Consider the following 17,025-nt stretch of genomic DNA (forward strand, 5'->3'; position numbering starts at 1 on the left):
ATTTTGGTGGTTCGCATGTCCTCCTTTTCCCACTAAATTCTGAGAGTTTCAAAGATTGGAACATCGGATTATTTGTTCTTATGTTTCCATGTTTCTTATGTTTCCCATACCTAGTATAGAGCCCTTAGTAATCGCTCAATAAATACTTATTGAATTAATAAATGACTATGATAATGTGAATTTGAAGTGCTCTCAGTTCTCTCAAGATATTCAGTCTTTCAGAGGTTAAAGAGAAGACAACCTGGTGTCTATCCACGTTAAAGGATGCTTCGAGCAGATGTTTTTCCTGAAAAACCAATGCAAGGACAATAGCTTACTCAGAGTCATAACCAGTTGTAACATACATACTTTATATTGATATAAACCTTGGAAATGACAAAGCCCACAACCACACATCCCTTTGTTGCCAGGCTGTTTTTCTGGTCAGAGTGATTCAGTATCATTGCTCTTCTTTGTGCCAGAGAGAATTTAGCTGCACAATGTTCTCATTCAAGGACTTGGTATCCCAAATTCCCTGTGAGTAAACAATATATTCCTAAACAAGGCAAAAATGACATATTTTATTATAAGATCTATATATCTACTTAGTCTCTTGTCCATTTGGAAAAGGACAGCAATCAGTGATTCCAAAATCTAGCCAGCCACAGGGAAAAATATTTGGGGACGAGTAGGCCTTTCTTCAGTGCCTCCTCCAAATCACATCATGTCAGCAGCCACCTACACTACTATGTAGTTTAGGTTGTGACCAAAGACATTCCACAGGCTGAAGTTACACTTCAAACACAAATGAGAATAAACATGGAAAATGAGATATTCTCCTCTTTCATACAGATGTGATTACCTCCAGAGGAATAAGAAACAAAAGGATAGTGCACCTCCATCCCTCATCGTCAAAATTGCCTTACTTCATGTGATAACATGATGAGAAGAGCATGATGAAAGATATTTGTAGTGGTACTTTGCTGGATATTGTTTCCTATTGGTATAGAAAGCCATGTTAAATAGCCACTTTTGTTGTTGTCTTTGTGGCCCAAACTATGTAATCATAAACATAAGATCTAGATTTTTGAGAGAAGCTAGACGCATGCTAAGTTAGCCATGAAAAACAGATCACATTGATCTTTGAATCATTTGCTTTGGCAGATGTATTTATATAGTTCCCAGATATTTCCAGAAACAAATATAACATGTTGAATTCTGCAATATTTGGGATTGTGGCTAAGAAAGACATAATATATGTGAAGCAAAGGAGAGAAAAGCCCATCTGGCCTTACCCACACACTCTAGTTTATCTCAAACCCACCTTCTATTTCCTCTGCTTCCCCTATTTCTCTTCTGTCCCAGATGTCTTTTGTTAATTACTTTGTCTCTATGCTGATTCAGTTAGCTTTCTTATTATCTAATTCCGTATGTTTATAATCTTTTGCCTGAGATAATTCTGCTTGAGTTTCTTACATCCCATTTTCTAAATGTCTTTAATTCCTCTAGCTATACTCTTAATCCTATCCTCTCCTAATTTATCCAAGAATTTACCATCAATTATCATTAGATAACTACAATCTTTGTTTCTCCCCTCGCATCTTCTCCTTTGCACCGAATAGGATGATGGCAGCATGAGTGATCAAATGATCCCATGATTGTTAGCCATGTATAGAATTTTGTACAAGTTAGCTTAATTCTCTGATCCTCAGTTTTCTCTTCAATTTAATCTATATTGTTCACCACACCTCAGATAAGCAAAAAAATAGAGTAAAAATAACTGATACAAAGTAGTAACCCTAAGGCTATACCCCTGACCATCTTTGTGGGAGCTTCACCCCCTATCCAATGCTTCCACATTCCTTCTACAAGTTGCACAGTGCTCCGAGACCTATTCCTCCCATCTGTCACATGGCATGCAACCACATCTCTCCCTTCCTCCTCGAGCCCACCAGAGTGTATCTGTGTTCTCTGAGGATTCTGAAAGTGGAATCTATGCCAACGTTGCCCACTGCTGCCTTCCAGAAGCTGTAAAGTTTCCAATGCCCAAGGCTCGAGAGTATCCATATCTTGGCAAGGCTGTCGAATACGAAAGCCAAACACACAAAAGACATCAACAGAAAAGAGCCTCTGTCTCTAATGTCACCTCCATCACCATAGCCAATCTGCTACCACCCCTCCATGCTTCTCCTACATGGACCAGTGGTTCCCAATGCTGTTGACAGTTTGTATGGCAGTGTCCCATGGGGATTTTAATTTACGTTCACTCTGTTGTTACACCTCTCACTCTAAGACTTGGCAGGGCTGCGTGGAGTTTGAACCAGGGACCATTCAACAGACATCAAGCTGTCCTTGGAATCATTCTTGTATACTCTCCCCAAACCACATGTTGACTATCTTCCCTTCAAAGGAGTTCCTCTCCTCACACTAGCCCTTCCCCAGGTAAACAGGCTTCTCTCACCTCCTCACTTTCCAGCTTCACTCACGCACACAATCCTCAAATCTAGTTTAGGCTAAAGCTGTGACTCTTGCTACATGTAAGTTATCAAAAATAGTAACTATCTTGTAGTATTATTTTGAGGATTAAGTAGAATAGTGCTGGTATAGTGTGTGTAACACATTTGGAATGGCATCTGGAGAGGAGGAAGAGGGTTTTAAAGGAAGAAGCAGCCACCCCAGGACTGGCGTGTGAGAGGTGTCACACCACAGCCCTGGTGCACAATAAAACTCCAGGATGGGTGTGTGATGCTCAAGAGCAAATCCCAGAAAGGGAGTTTACTCCAAGACAGACATCTGTTTGGTGCAACTATTCACATCATATCATGCCTGCTCCTTAGACTCCCACACTTGAATATGACCCAGAGGAAGGAGAAAGCTGTCAGGTTGGAAAGATCCTTGAAGATGGGCCCGGAGACATCTCAGCGATGATCTGTCTGGACCCACCTGAGCACAGAGTGGGAGGTTGAACATCCTAGGAGAAAGAGGTACAGGGGTAAATTCCGAACTAATATTACATTTTTTCTTCCTTAGAAGGATGAGAATTTGAAATAGAAATTACATTGAGTTATAAACAATATATATTGCCCTTCTATAAAAGGAAAATATTCTCAAAATAGTGTATCTCTGAATCTTCACTTCTTTCAATGCTTTACTAGCGTCGTATTATTTCACTCTCATCAGTTTACTGAAACTGCTGCCTCAGGGGTCAGGGATGGCTAAGCAATTGACAAGGCTAATATCTTTTTCTCTGTCTCATTCTAGGTGACCTCTTTACAGAATATGATGTTGCTCTCCTTGGAGCCCCCACCACCTCATCTCTCTATAACGTTTCTCTTCTCATTGCTACTTCTCTACTCTCCAAAGAATCTCTTCTTTTTTCTCCTTTTTGAACAGTTTTTTAAACTCTGCAGTTTCTACAATGTGGTACCATTCTTGTCCATATCCTTGTTCTTTTGTCCATAATCTTTCTTCACTTTCTCCAAGATAATTTTATCTACCATTAGATTTTAGTTGTCACCTTTGTCCATGGGTCTCAAATATTTTAATGCATTAAAATAACCTAAGAATATTTTTTAAAAAGCAGATTCCTGGGCCCCATCCTCCAGAGAATATGATTGAGTATGTCTGAAATAAGGCCCAGGAACCTTCATTTTCACAAGCACCCCAAGGCAAGCATCTCTGATACAAATGTTCTCAGATCACCTCTTAAGAAATACCGACTTCTGTTGCTCAATTTGAGCTCATTATTGCTCTATTGCTCCAAGTCCAAATCACCAGTGTCTTAATCTGTCTCCTGACTCCCAGACTCATATTTCCATCTAGCTACTTAATATTTCCATTACCTAAAATGTAACAGTTTGAAAAACAAATTTTATTACTCCATCCCTCAAACACAATTCACTTCCTTGTTTGTATTCCCTGTCTTGTGTCAAAACAGCACTAACTCAGTCTAGAAACTAGAGATTCTCTCTACTTATCATCCAATAAGTTGCTCAGTTATTTTAATTTCCTCTCCAAAATATCCCTCAAATTCACCCTCAGATCTGCCTAGTTTCAACATCCACTGTTCTTTCCTGGGCAAGTAAAATGGCCCCTTACCTGGCCTCTACTCCCAGTGTCTCTCACCTCCAGTTGTCTTCTCCACACTACCAGCTCTGTTTTCTAAAAGATAGATCCAAGCACATCAGTATAATATTAAAGCAAAAACAGAAACAAAACAAATCTTTGATTTTTTTTTTGCCTTACAGAATTACTAATGCTCTAATTTAGCATTCAAGAATTTGCCCCATCTGAACCTGACTTCAATTCTAAACTTCTCTTCAGTCTTCCCACAGTGCCTAGCAGCGAAGCTCACAGCTCCACTCCCCCCTTTCCTGTTGCCATACTTCAGGCACATTTCTCTGCTATCCAGAATGCCCTTTACTCCATCTCAGTATGTCGAAATCCTTTCCAAACATTCAAACCACACCTTTCACTGAAATACGTCAAAGACAGAATTATAAGCTGTCCCCATAAGCTTCCTCAAACTGTGAAGATGTTTTTATTTATTTGTTCATTAGCCAAATATTTGTTGAGCATCTATGATATACCAGGTACTGTGTTAGGCACTGACAATTTTTTTTTTTTAAAGATTGGCACCTAAGCTAACATCTGTTGCCAATCTTTTTTTTCTTTATTTCTTCTTCTTCTTCTCCCCTAAGCCCTCCAGTACATAGTTGTATATTCTAGTTGTGAGTGCCTCTGGTTGTGCTATGTGGGACACCACCTCAGCATGGTCTGAGGAGCAGTGCCATATCCATGCCCGGGATCCGAACCCACCAAACCCTGGGCCGCCAAAGTGGAGCAGGCGAACTTAACCACTTGGCCACGGGGCTGGCCTCAGGCACTGACAGTTTAACAGTGAATAAGATGGATTCTGTTTGTGTGTGTGTGCAGTTGTGTGTGATGAGAGATATGAGGGAGAGAAGAGGAGAGTAAGTATGTGGTTTAAAGGGAGAGAAGAGGAGTCCTGTTTGGGAAGGCACTGTGAATTGGCTTGCTTAACACTAAACCCAATCAGCATTTCTAGGTATAGGGGCCAAAACGCTAAAGTCTACATGCATTACTTAGGGTAAGACTAGGCTGTTGTAACCAAAAGACCAAACAATAATCTGGTGACTTGAAGAAGATTCAAGTTTTTTTTATCACTCATGTAATCATTGAATATAATTCAGTGGACTTTGCTCCACAAGGTCATCCAGGAATCCAGCGTACTGACATAGCTCTACATCCTCTGGCACTGTTGTCATCCACATGGTTGAAGCTGGGGTAGGTTCCAACCAACAATATGGGAAAAAACATAGATGAGGTATGACCATTATCTTAAGGCGTATATTACTTCTAGTCCCACCCTCTAGGCAAGAACACTGACACATAGCCACGTATAACTGCGGGGGAAATTGGAAAACATAGTCTAGCCATCTGCTACTCAAGAAGGAGAAAATCGATTATTTTATTCAACTAACAGTGTTTTTCATATAACATTTCCTGGAGTCCCTTATAGTGAACTTCCAGATACTATCTTAGTTTGGACACTGATTCATTTCAGGAAAGAAGCAGGGTGAGGAGCTTCCATGTTGCCATGTTGCTGGTATGGCTGATGGCAAAGGCAGCCTGGTTCTGGATCAGACACCAACAGCAGTGACTTCCTGATTCCACAAGTAGTTTCTTCCTTTGGCAGATTCCTGGCAAAAGCTGAGGTATCATTCTGGAACCAGCAGCCATGATGACATAGTCCTGATTCTGTAATAGAGTTTCTGAGTGTGGCAGAGGCAGCACCTCCCATGGCCCAATTCTGTTGCATAGATTTGGAAATGCTTCCTGGAAACTCAACATAGGGTTTTTCTTCAGCTCTCCCAGTGGTTACGTAACTCATGTAAGACCGTGTAATAATTCCCTGTCTGCTTGGGTAGAGTGGACTCTATTCCTGGCAACTGAACTCTGAGCAGTACACCTTTTATGGTTCCAAAAGTCTGAAATCTTCTTGGACATCTCTGGCTTGAATTTTCATGATGCACACACCATGTACATTGAATTCCAAAAAGCATTTACTAAGAGATGTGCCAGTCTGTGGATCCTCAAAGGGTATAGGAAAGAGTATTCATTTTTCTAATATTTCTGAGATCCTACTTTCAAACCTCAATACCGAATTGCCCTTCATTTCCTAGACCCCAGGAAGATCTGTTATGTTGAGGGTGAGGAGGAGAGAGTCAGGATGCCCAGTGAGCAGACTCACAACCAGACCTCCCGTGGCAACTTTCTTCAAAATGTATTGCATTTAAATTTTAATCAAAATGTCATTTATTACACAAGATGAAGTATTTAGGAGAAAGCAGACTGCTGTATGCAATTTACTTTGAAAAGCATCAAGAAAATTAAATGGAATGAGGAACAGATAGAAGGAGGGACAAATGGATAGCTATGTGACAAAGCAAGTGTAGTAAAATGTTAATGGGGTAGAATCCAAACGATATGTATACAGCTGCATCCTGCACCACTATTTCAGCTTTGCTGTGTGTCTGAAGCTTTTCATAACAAAATGTTGGGAAAATATTGCTCATTAAAAGTAATATGCTTCTTGCACTCGCATACAAACAGCACAGATATATCCCGAGAAAAAGTAACAATTTGCTCTCTTTCGTTATATATTGCTAATTTGGGATGTATTCATTCATATTTTCTTTTGCTTATTACAAGCATAAAATGCACATACATAAATATATCAAATGGGATAATACCATATTATATTTTGTAAATTGCTTTTTTAAATGCATCATGGATACCTTTTCAAGTCAATTCATATAGATCCATGTCTTTTTCAAAACCTGTATAGTATTTCATAATATGAATTACCTAATTTGTTCAATTAACTTGTCACTGATAACTATTCAGGTTGTCTTCAGTTCTTGGTTGCCAAAAACCATGTGAAAAATTTCTTAGACATATGTCTTTAAATACTGGTATTTTTATAGCTAGCAAATAAGTAGATGGAAGTGGAATTGCTGGTCAGAGGGGTGTATGTATTTTAAATTTTAATTAGTCCTGCCCGATAATTTTAAGAAGGTTGTTTATCGTCCAACCAAGAGTAAATGAGAATCTCTGTTTTCCCACAATCTCACCAGCACGAGAGATTATCACTCATGAGCATTCTGGTGGTGATCATGATGCTTTAGGATTTTTTCCAGAGGAAACAAGACTGAAGAAAGAAGATAATTCCAAAATAAATAACTTACTAAGACCACATAGCTTATTAATGCCAGAATAGAGAAAGAACTGTGGACTTCTAATTTGCCACGTTTACTACCTTTTGTGAACATAGTCTGAAGATGCTAAGTAAAAGCATTAGTGCATGATAGTTTTCATTTTTTTATCAAAATGAAAATTTTGTTATCTTTCGATCAAACTTAGTTACTTTCAGCCTCTTAGCTTCCTGATCTGTTTCAGTTCTGTGACCCAAATTGCAGGCAGAATGATCAAATACAGAGTGCAAAGTGTGAGGGATGCCTCAGTGTTGCATCAAGTGGAGAGTGGCAGAAGTCTGCCACACCCTCCTCTCGTGCTGCTTCCAGAAAGTCATGGGCCAATGTGACGATGCTAAACATGGAGGGTGGGCGTCAATATGCACCATCAGCCTGGCGAAGAGCTCCCACCTCACTTTGCAAATTCAGGCAAATTGCTCCTTTTCCTTGTTTGCACTTTGCTTGCATGAAAAATGAAGAGGTAGCTTTCATGTACCAGGAAGCTTATTCTATATTTTTGAAATAAAAATTTTAGCCAGGCCTCTATATATGTGGTAAAAACCTTATTTAAGAACAACATAATAAAGGCCATATACGACAAATCCACAGCAAATATCATTCTCAATGGAGAAAAACTGAAAGCTATCCAGCTAAGAACAGGAACCACACAAGGATGCCCACTGTCACCACTCTTATTTAACATAGTATTGGAAGTCCTAGCCAGAGCAATCAAGCAAGAAAAAGAAATAAAAGGGATCCACATTGGAAAAGAAGAAGTGAAACTGTCATTCTTTGCAGATGACATGATTTTATATCTAGAAAACCCTAAAAAGTCAAGTTGTGGGATACAAAATCAATGTACAAAAATCGGTTGCGTTTCTATACACTGACAACGAAGTAGCAGAAAGAGAAATAAAGAATACAATCCCATTTACAATTGCAACAAAAAGAATAAAATACCTAGGAATAAACTTAACGAAAGAGGTGAAAGATCTGTACACTGAAAACTATAAAACATTGTTGAAAGGAATCCAAGAAGACACAAAGAAATGGAAAGATATTCCGTGCTCTTGGATTAGACGAATTAACATTGTTAAAATGTCCATACTTCCTAAAGCAATCTATAGATTCAATGCAATCCCTATCAAAGTTCCAACAACATTTTTTACAGAAATAGAACAGAGAATCCTAAAATTTATATGGAACAACAAAAGACCCCGAATAGCCAAAGGATTCCTGAGAAAAAAGAACAAAGCTGGAGGTATCACACTCCCCAATTTCAAATTATACTACAAAGCCATAGTAACCAAAACAGCATGGTACGGGCACAAAAACAGACACACAGATCAATGGAACAAAATTGAGAGCCCAGAAGTAAACCCACATGTTTATGGACAGCTGATATTCGACAAGGGAGCCAAGAGCATACGATGGAGAAAAGAGAGTCTCTTCAATAAATGCTGTTGGGAAAACTGGACAGCCACATGCAAAAGAATGAAAGTAGACCATTCCCTTACACCATGCACAAAAATCAACTCAAAATGGATTAAAGACTTGAATGTAAGACCCGAAACCATGAGACTTCTAGAAGCAAACATAGGCAGTACACTCTATGACATTGGTCTGAGCAGCATATTTTCAAGTCCCATGTCTGACCGGGCAAGGGAAACAAAAGAGAAAATGAACAAATGGGACTACATCAAACTAAAAAGCTTCTGCATAGCAAAGGAAACCATCAACAAAACGAAAAGACAACCTAACAATTGGGAGAAGATATTTGCAAACCACATATCAGATAAGGGGTTAATATCCAAGATATACAAAGAATTCATACAGCTCAACAACAAAAAAACCAACAATCCAATTAGAAAATGGGCAAAAGATCTGAACAGAGATGTCTCCAAAGAAGATATACAGATGGCCAACAGGCATATGAAAAGATGCTCAACATCATTAGCTACCAGGGAAATGAAAATCAAAACTACAATGAGGTATCACCTCACTCCGGTCAGAATGGCTATAATTAATAAGACAGGAAACAACAAATGTTGGAGAGGGTGTGGAGAAAAGGGAACCCTTGTTCACTGCTGGTGACAGTGCAAACTGGTGCAGCCACTATGGAAAGCAGAAAATTAAGGATAGATCTACCATATGATCCAGCTATTTCACTGCTGGGTATTTATCCAAAGAACTTGAAAACACAAAGGCATAAAGATACTTGCACCCCTATGTTCATTGCGGCATTATACACAATAGCCAAGACTTGGAAGCAACCTAGGTGCCCATCAAGGGACGAATGGATAAAGAAGATGTGGTATTTATACACAATGGACTACTACTCAGCCATAAGAAATGATGGGATCCGGCCATTTGTGACAACATGGATGGACCTTGAGAGTATTATGCTGAGTGAAATAAGTCAGAGGGAGAAAGTCAAATACCATATGATCTCACTCATAAGTAGAAGATAAAAACGACAAAAAAAACACACATAGCATTGGAGATTGGACGGGTGGTAACCATTGGGGAAGGGGGGGAGGGGAGAGGGCAAAAGGGGTGATTAGGCTCACATGTGAGGGGATGCACTATAATTAGTGTTTGGGTGGTGAACATGACGTAATGTATACAGAATTCTAAACATGATGTACATCCGAAAAAAATAAAAATTAAAAAAAAAAAAGAACAATCTATCCTACAAGGAAAATAAATAAAATGAGGAGAAACAAACACTTAGAAACAAGTCATATTACATAGCTTGCCTTAGTCTGATTCTGGAATATCTGAGTAATTATGTTGCACTACTTTGCATTATCTATTTTGAAAGTACTTTTCTCTGTAGGATGGAAGCAGTTACTCAAATACTTCCCAGCAAATGGCTAGGTAATATGAGATATACACTCTTCCCCAATAACAGAAGTGGTATACAACTGTTTCCCATTCATGGATTAAATCATTGAAAACTGCTATTTTGATAGAAAAATTCCCTAAAGCTTAAAGGGATCTATACTACATCTCTTTCTTCTCTTTATTGGCCAGAAGTTGGTTTTTTTTTTTTTTTAATTCTTCTGTTTGTAATCTAGTTTTGTTTTGTTTTGTTTTTGCTAGGGAAGATTTGCCTTGAGCGAGCATCTGTTGCCAATTTTCCCTCTCTCTCTCTTTTTTTCTCCTCCCTAAAACCCCAGTACATAGTTCTATATTCTAGTTGTAAGTCCTTCTAGTTCTTCTATGTGAGCCACCACCATGGCATGACTACTGACAGATAAGTGGTGCGGTTCTGTGCCCAGGAACCAAACCAGGGCTACCAAAGCAGAGTGTGCCAAACTTTAACCACTAGGCCATCAGAGCTGGCTCAATGCCAGAAGTTTTTGTAAATGACCGGGTCAGTATTGTGTCCCAATGTCAGAGATGCATAGAACCAACAGTAAATAATGAAAGTCCCTAAAAATTAATAATAATGCTACTAATCAACCACACACACAAACACAAACATATTCTGGGAAGGCCCTGGGATAGACAGTCTAGTTTTAGGGAAATATAGTCACTTTTCTTTGGGTTACCCCTTCAACATCTCAACTACAGTATCAAGACATGAGCCCCTGAAAAAGGAACCAAGAAGCCCACTTGTCCTGCTTTTGGGCTTTAGTTAAGGAGAAGTAGTTCTCTCAGGATACCTTAGTTCAATCTAGCCCAGTGGTTCCTAACTGAGGGTGACTTGGCAATGTCTGGAGACATTTTTGGTTATTGCAACTGAAGAGGAGGTATGCCATTGGCATCTGGTGGGTAGAGGCCAGGGATACTGCTAAACATCCTACAATGCAGAGGACACTCCCCTCCAACAAAGAATTATCCAGTCCAAATGTCAACATGTCAATAGCGCCGAGGTTGAGAAAACTTGATCTAGCCCACAAAGGCTGGCGTGTCACCAACAGGTTTAGGGCCAATAACTTACTTAACCTTTCACCATTCTTTCTCTCTCTCTCTCTCTCTCGTTCCCTCCCACCTTCCCTCTCTTCCTCCCTGGCTCCAAACATGGGAGACAGACTGCTCAGTTACCAACTGGAATGATTCAGGTATTGTCATCATAGCAAATCCCTCTTTAGAAATATTACTAGTATTGGCCATTTCTTAAATTTCTTAGTATTTACATTTCTTGTGACTTGAATGATTAAGATAAGTGAATAATTCCAGCTTAAAAATCCACTTTGGACCATAACTATTTGAGCTGACCATGTTAATATATTATTATGCAACTCAGTATTATCAACTTAAATGTCCCCATTTTTAGGTTATTTCAGGTAAAAAAAAATCAGAGAAAACATTAAAGCCAACCGTGAAAATGGATTTCAGTTTCTTTGTATACTCATGTAAAAACACACTCAGTTACCTATATATTTTGAATATGAAGAATAATCATATAGGAAAATTTTTTATTTGGTTTGATATCTGTAGATTAATTCAACTAGGCCAGGAGGAAGGAACATCAGTCTATGTAAATTTGTGCCAAAGGTAAACACAAGCTATTCTCTGGCCCAGGTAAATTACCACTTACACTGCAAAATAAAATAAAATAGTCCTAAATGTTGACAATAAACATTTGCTCATTTGTGGAATGAGCATTTCCTCCATATTTATGGAGAAATTGTTTAATCTGAATCCTGCAGGTTTGGTCTTTGATGTACTAAAGAAAAGTAGAAAATTATCTTACTCTCTAAACAAATCCTGGCTTTCAAGCCAATTGCTTTACTGTAAAAATTCTATCTTGGATGTGAGAAGTTGAAAAGTAATTATTTCTTCCTCTTTACATACCTGCTATTATAGTCTTAAATCACTCTCACATCCATCCAGGACCAGCTACATAAATTTTGGTGCCAAGTGCAAAATGAAAAGAAGGGCTCCTTGTTTAAAAATTATGAATAATTTCAAGATAGTGACAGCAGAGCATTAAACCAAGTATGGGACCTTTCTAAATGCAGGGCCCTCTGCAACTACATGTTACATGTTGGTGAAGCCAGCTCTGCTCCCATCCTACCCCAATAGATTCTTGTGAGGTCATATACACAGAAATACTATATTTAAGCTATTCTCTCGCAGGGCCTCCACATTCAGTTACGCAGGCTCCACACTGCACAACTCTAAGGGCGTTCATGTCAGAGGCTGAGGCAATTATATTCTCTGGAATTGCATAGCATACAATCTGCATACTCATATGTGCCAGCCCTAAACACCCGTTACACAAATGATACTCTTCTCTATTTTAGCAAAGCAAGTCATAGTACACAGGTACCACTTTTCTCATCCACCAAAACACGAGAAATAATTCAGCTGATCTTCAAATTCCGTGACTTTCCCTTTGTGATCAGTCACTGAAGAGGGTGTTTTGCATTTATTAAACTCTAGTGCAAAGGCCATAAAAAATTCCCTTGTATTTCTCTCATAAACAGAAACATATTTCATGTTTTTCCCAAAGATTTGAAGCATTAATTTTATGGGATTTGTGTGACAGTATGACCCATTTGTGGATTATAGCTTTATCATGATTCACATATTACTAGAGGAAGCACTCGAGGGTCTATGAGTCTCGAAGGTCTCCTGTGGAGGTCAGAGGAAATGTCCCATGAACGCTGAACCAGCACAGTAGATATTAGAGCTGGCAATGATCTAAGAAATTATCTTTTCCAACCCTCTTTAGATAGATGAGGAAAGTCACATAGGTAGATATTGGAAGAGTAAAGACTAGATCCCAGATTCCAGAGATCTTGATTTCCAATACAATCAGAATTTATAATATATGTGCTTAAATCAGACCCATTTTCAGAGAAAAGTGATAAATGCTTCTGTCAGCAAGAGAAAAATCAATGTCTTGTGAATAATTGTAACTGTGACTCAGATTTGACAGATAACATGTGAGCAGTTACCCAGTCAGATCCTGGGAACTCAGACTCTCATTCCAGCACAGCTGCTGGAAATGGATGCTGTTTGTCATTGCAATATATTAGCACCTTTGTTAAGATTCCATGTGTGTTGTCACTGTAAACCCTCTCTCTTCAGGTGTTTAAAACAAGCTCATAAACATTCTGTTAATGTTCAGACATCTGAAGCATAAAAACTCTCAGCAATAAAAGGGTTTGAAAGTATTTGATAAAAATTCAAAACCATCTCAGGTACCTACAACATTATATCAAACAGAAAAGGGAATATTCACAACTCTTAAGTTATTTTGCAATATATTTAAATTTGAAAATCGGCACTAAAGCTTGAAAGAAACATTTTCTTCTTTATCCACCAGAATTATTGTCCTCTGAAATGATTTCATTTTGTCATAATCTTTCTGTTTGAGTTGGAGTGAATGTCCCTCTCTCCTACTGTAACAGAGAGGACAATTCTTGTCATGAGAACCAGGCTGCATGAGTTCTAAATGTAAGGAGACAAAGCTGCCTTAGAAACTCATGCTTCCTCCCACCTCTGTCATACAGAGGGGATTGTTTTTCTGCCAATTCATACTTTCTTGATATTCTTTGCCCCAAATAGATTATAGGATTCTTTCTTCTGAAAGTTTTAAAACTGCATCTCTCATAAGATTTGGCCATCCAATCAGTATAAGGTATTAAGTATTAGTCCGATACCTCATAGTTCTAAAAAAGACATGTATGATTTCTATAAAGGCTAGTCCTCTTCTTAACGTGGTATGTTTGTAACTTGATGAGCCAACACTTTTTCCATCATTAAAAATCACTGACCTGGAATGATATGTGGAATAAGAGTAGCTTCTGAAACAATATATCAGATATTTTCTCATGTTAGTACAGGTTGCATCACTGGCCCCAATTCTTCATCCTTCCCAATATCCATACTCTTTGTCTTATGATTTTCAATTCTGTCCCTTGACCTTGGACTTGACCGTGTGATTTATTTTGGCTAATGTGAGAGGAATAGAAATGTAGTTGTCCAATTGCCTTTTTGCACCTTGTCCACTGCTATGAGAAGAGTTTGCTCAGGCTAGCCTGAGGAAGGAAGGTGAGAGACAAGTAGAAAAACAGAACCACCCCAGCTGACCCACAAAGGAACAGCAAGAAGCAGTGTGGCCCCAGCCTTTGCAATCTGAAGCTGAGTCGTCCAACCAAGCCCAGCCTGACTCCCAGAGTCCTACAGACACATGGATGATAATAAGTGATTCTTATTTAAACCTACTGAATTTTGAAGTAGTTTCTTCTTAGCAATAGTTAATCGATCCATTGGGCTTTCATGGTCAAAATGAGGAGCAAGACTAGCTGAAAATAACATATGTGAGACTTCTGGAGTCAAAACAAGGCCAAAAACAGTCTGTTGTACGTTGCCATGCTTATCATCCTCAAACATAGAGGAAAATGCTTTCATTTGGAAACCAGAATACATAAAAAATGGTCCACATTTGTTGAGTTTGCTGAGAAAAATGTGACTTCCCATCTCTTCTGAAGTAGTAGTTTCCAAAGTTTGAACACCCTGGAAATGTTTCTATATTTGGAGACCAGAGGTTCCTTGCCATTCTGAAAATGCTCTACTTCAGCTAATCTGTATATCTCACTTAAAATCTCAATGCTCTTTCCCCAACTAGGGTGTTTAATTTTATTTAATATGATTTTGCAGTCAATGGACAACTACTATTCTTCCAACTTACTAAATAATGGATATTTTTTATTTTGTTTTGTTTTAATGCTTAGAACAGAGGCTAAAGAATTCAAGTTGGATAAACGGAGACCTCGGATTCTGACTAATTTTCATGAATACTGTAAACCTTTGACCCAAATATCAAAGTAATTTCTTTTCTTTTTTATTTTTTAAAGATCGGCACCTGAGCTAACAACTGTTGCCAATCTTCTTTTTCTTCTTCTTCTTCTTCTTCTTCTTCTTCTTCTTCTTCTTCTTCTTCTTCTTCTTCTTCTTCTTCTCTCTAAAGCCCTCTGGTACATAGTTGTATATTCTAAGTTGTGGGTCCTTCAAGTTGTGGCATGTGGGACGCCGCCTCAACATGGCATGATGAGCAGTGCCATGTCCGCACCCAGGATCCGAACCAGCAAAACACCGGGCCACAGAAGCGGAGCGCACCAACTTAACCACTCAGCCACGGGGCCGACCCCTCAAAGTAATTTCAATTGTACTAATACATAAGTACATGAAAGAACAAAAATAAATGTTTGGACAATAGACTCTCACATCATGTTTATTGGTTTCATAAAGCATTTTCTAACTAAAATATAAACTCTTTCCCATAAACATAATCTCCCTAATGATTTAATTCAAGTCAGAGTTTTGCCTGAGAGTTGCTTTGAAAATGAACTCAGAATGTTTACTCAAAAAAGCAACAGTGCAAACTGAACAAATAGCTAATGATGGTAGAAGGATTACAAACAATTTTAAATATTAAATTAAGTATCTGAAAATGGATTTTGCCCTTAGAAACAACTATTTTTCATTTACTTCCTGTACAGTAAGCAAAATGACTTTAGAGGTTTAAAAAAAAATCAATGTTTCATTACCTGAAGACCTTGCTAAGGATTGAGAATATTTTTCTGCTGTTGACATCTCATTAAGATTATTTAACAACTAAGCAATGCGTTTGCCTCCTTGGTGCCAAAATTGATATATTTGTCAAAATACAGTCCAGAGTTTTCAGAGAAAAACCCACAGATTTTTGACCCAATGTCAATATCTATCACTGAAAGATGTGGAATAAAATGAAACAATAAATGTGTTGAGTCAAGAGGATAGAAAATATATTAAGCAATAAATAAAGTCTCGCCTTAATGATGCTGTTAAAAGTGGCAAAGATATAACATGAATATTCTTTTATAATGAGATTATTTTAAAAATTGCTACTTTGCATTAATTGGATATTGATAATATATGTATTTTATCATTTTATGAGTATGTATTAGAAAACATGAGCATTTTGTTTGTTGTTACCTATTTTCACAGATACAGAATAGAAGGATTTTCCAGATTCTTTTAGACAGAGAAACAAGATTTTTCTCTTTGTTCATTTTTTTATGTAAATTCAGGCTTACAGAAAGGTTGCAAGAATAGTGCCTAGAATTAGAATTCCCTTGTACCCTTCATCCAGACTTTCTAAATGTTAATATTTTACCATATTTTCTTTATCACTCCAACTCTTAATATATATATTATAACTGCTTAAGGGTAACTTGCAGACATGATATGATATTTACACCTAAATATTTTAATGTACATATTCTAAAACAAGACAGTTGTATTACATAGTCACAGTACAATTAGCAATGTCAGGAAATTAATATTGATACAATACTATCAGATAATCTATAGGCCTCATTTCATTTCACCAGTTAACCCAATAATGTTGTTTATAGCAACAGAAAATCTCAGTTTATACATCGCATTCAGATGTAATATCTCTTTAGTCTCCTTTAATCTAGAATAGTTTCTCCAAAAGATTTCTTTTTCATTTCATGGGTATTTTTGAAGAGTAAAGTCTCATTATTTTGTATCTTGAATGCCCCTCAACTTGGGTTTGTCTGATGTTTTCTTATGATTAGATTCAACATATACACATTGGGCCAAGAATATCATAGAAGTGATGTTTTGTTCTCAGTGCAACATATCAAGAGGCACATGAAGCCAATTTGTCCTAATGCTGGTGATGTTAACTTTGCTCACTTAAGGTGGCATCTGTCAAGTTTCCCCACTGTAAAGTTAATAATTTTTCCCTTTTAATTAATAAGTATCTTGTGGGAACATAGTTTGTGGTTATGTAAAT

Source organism: Equus asinus, chromosome 4, assembly GCF_041296235.1.
Source record: "Equus asinus isolate D_3611 breed Donkey chromosome 4, EquAss-T2T_v2, whole genome shotgun sequence".
NCBI lineage: Eukaryota > Metazoa > Chordata > Mammalia > Perissodactyla > Equidae > Equus > Equus asinus.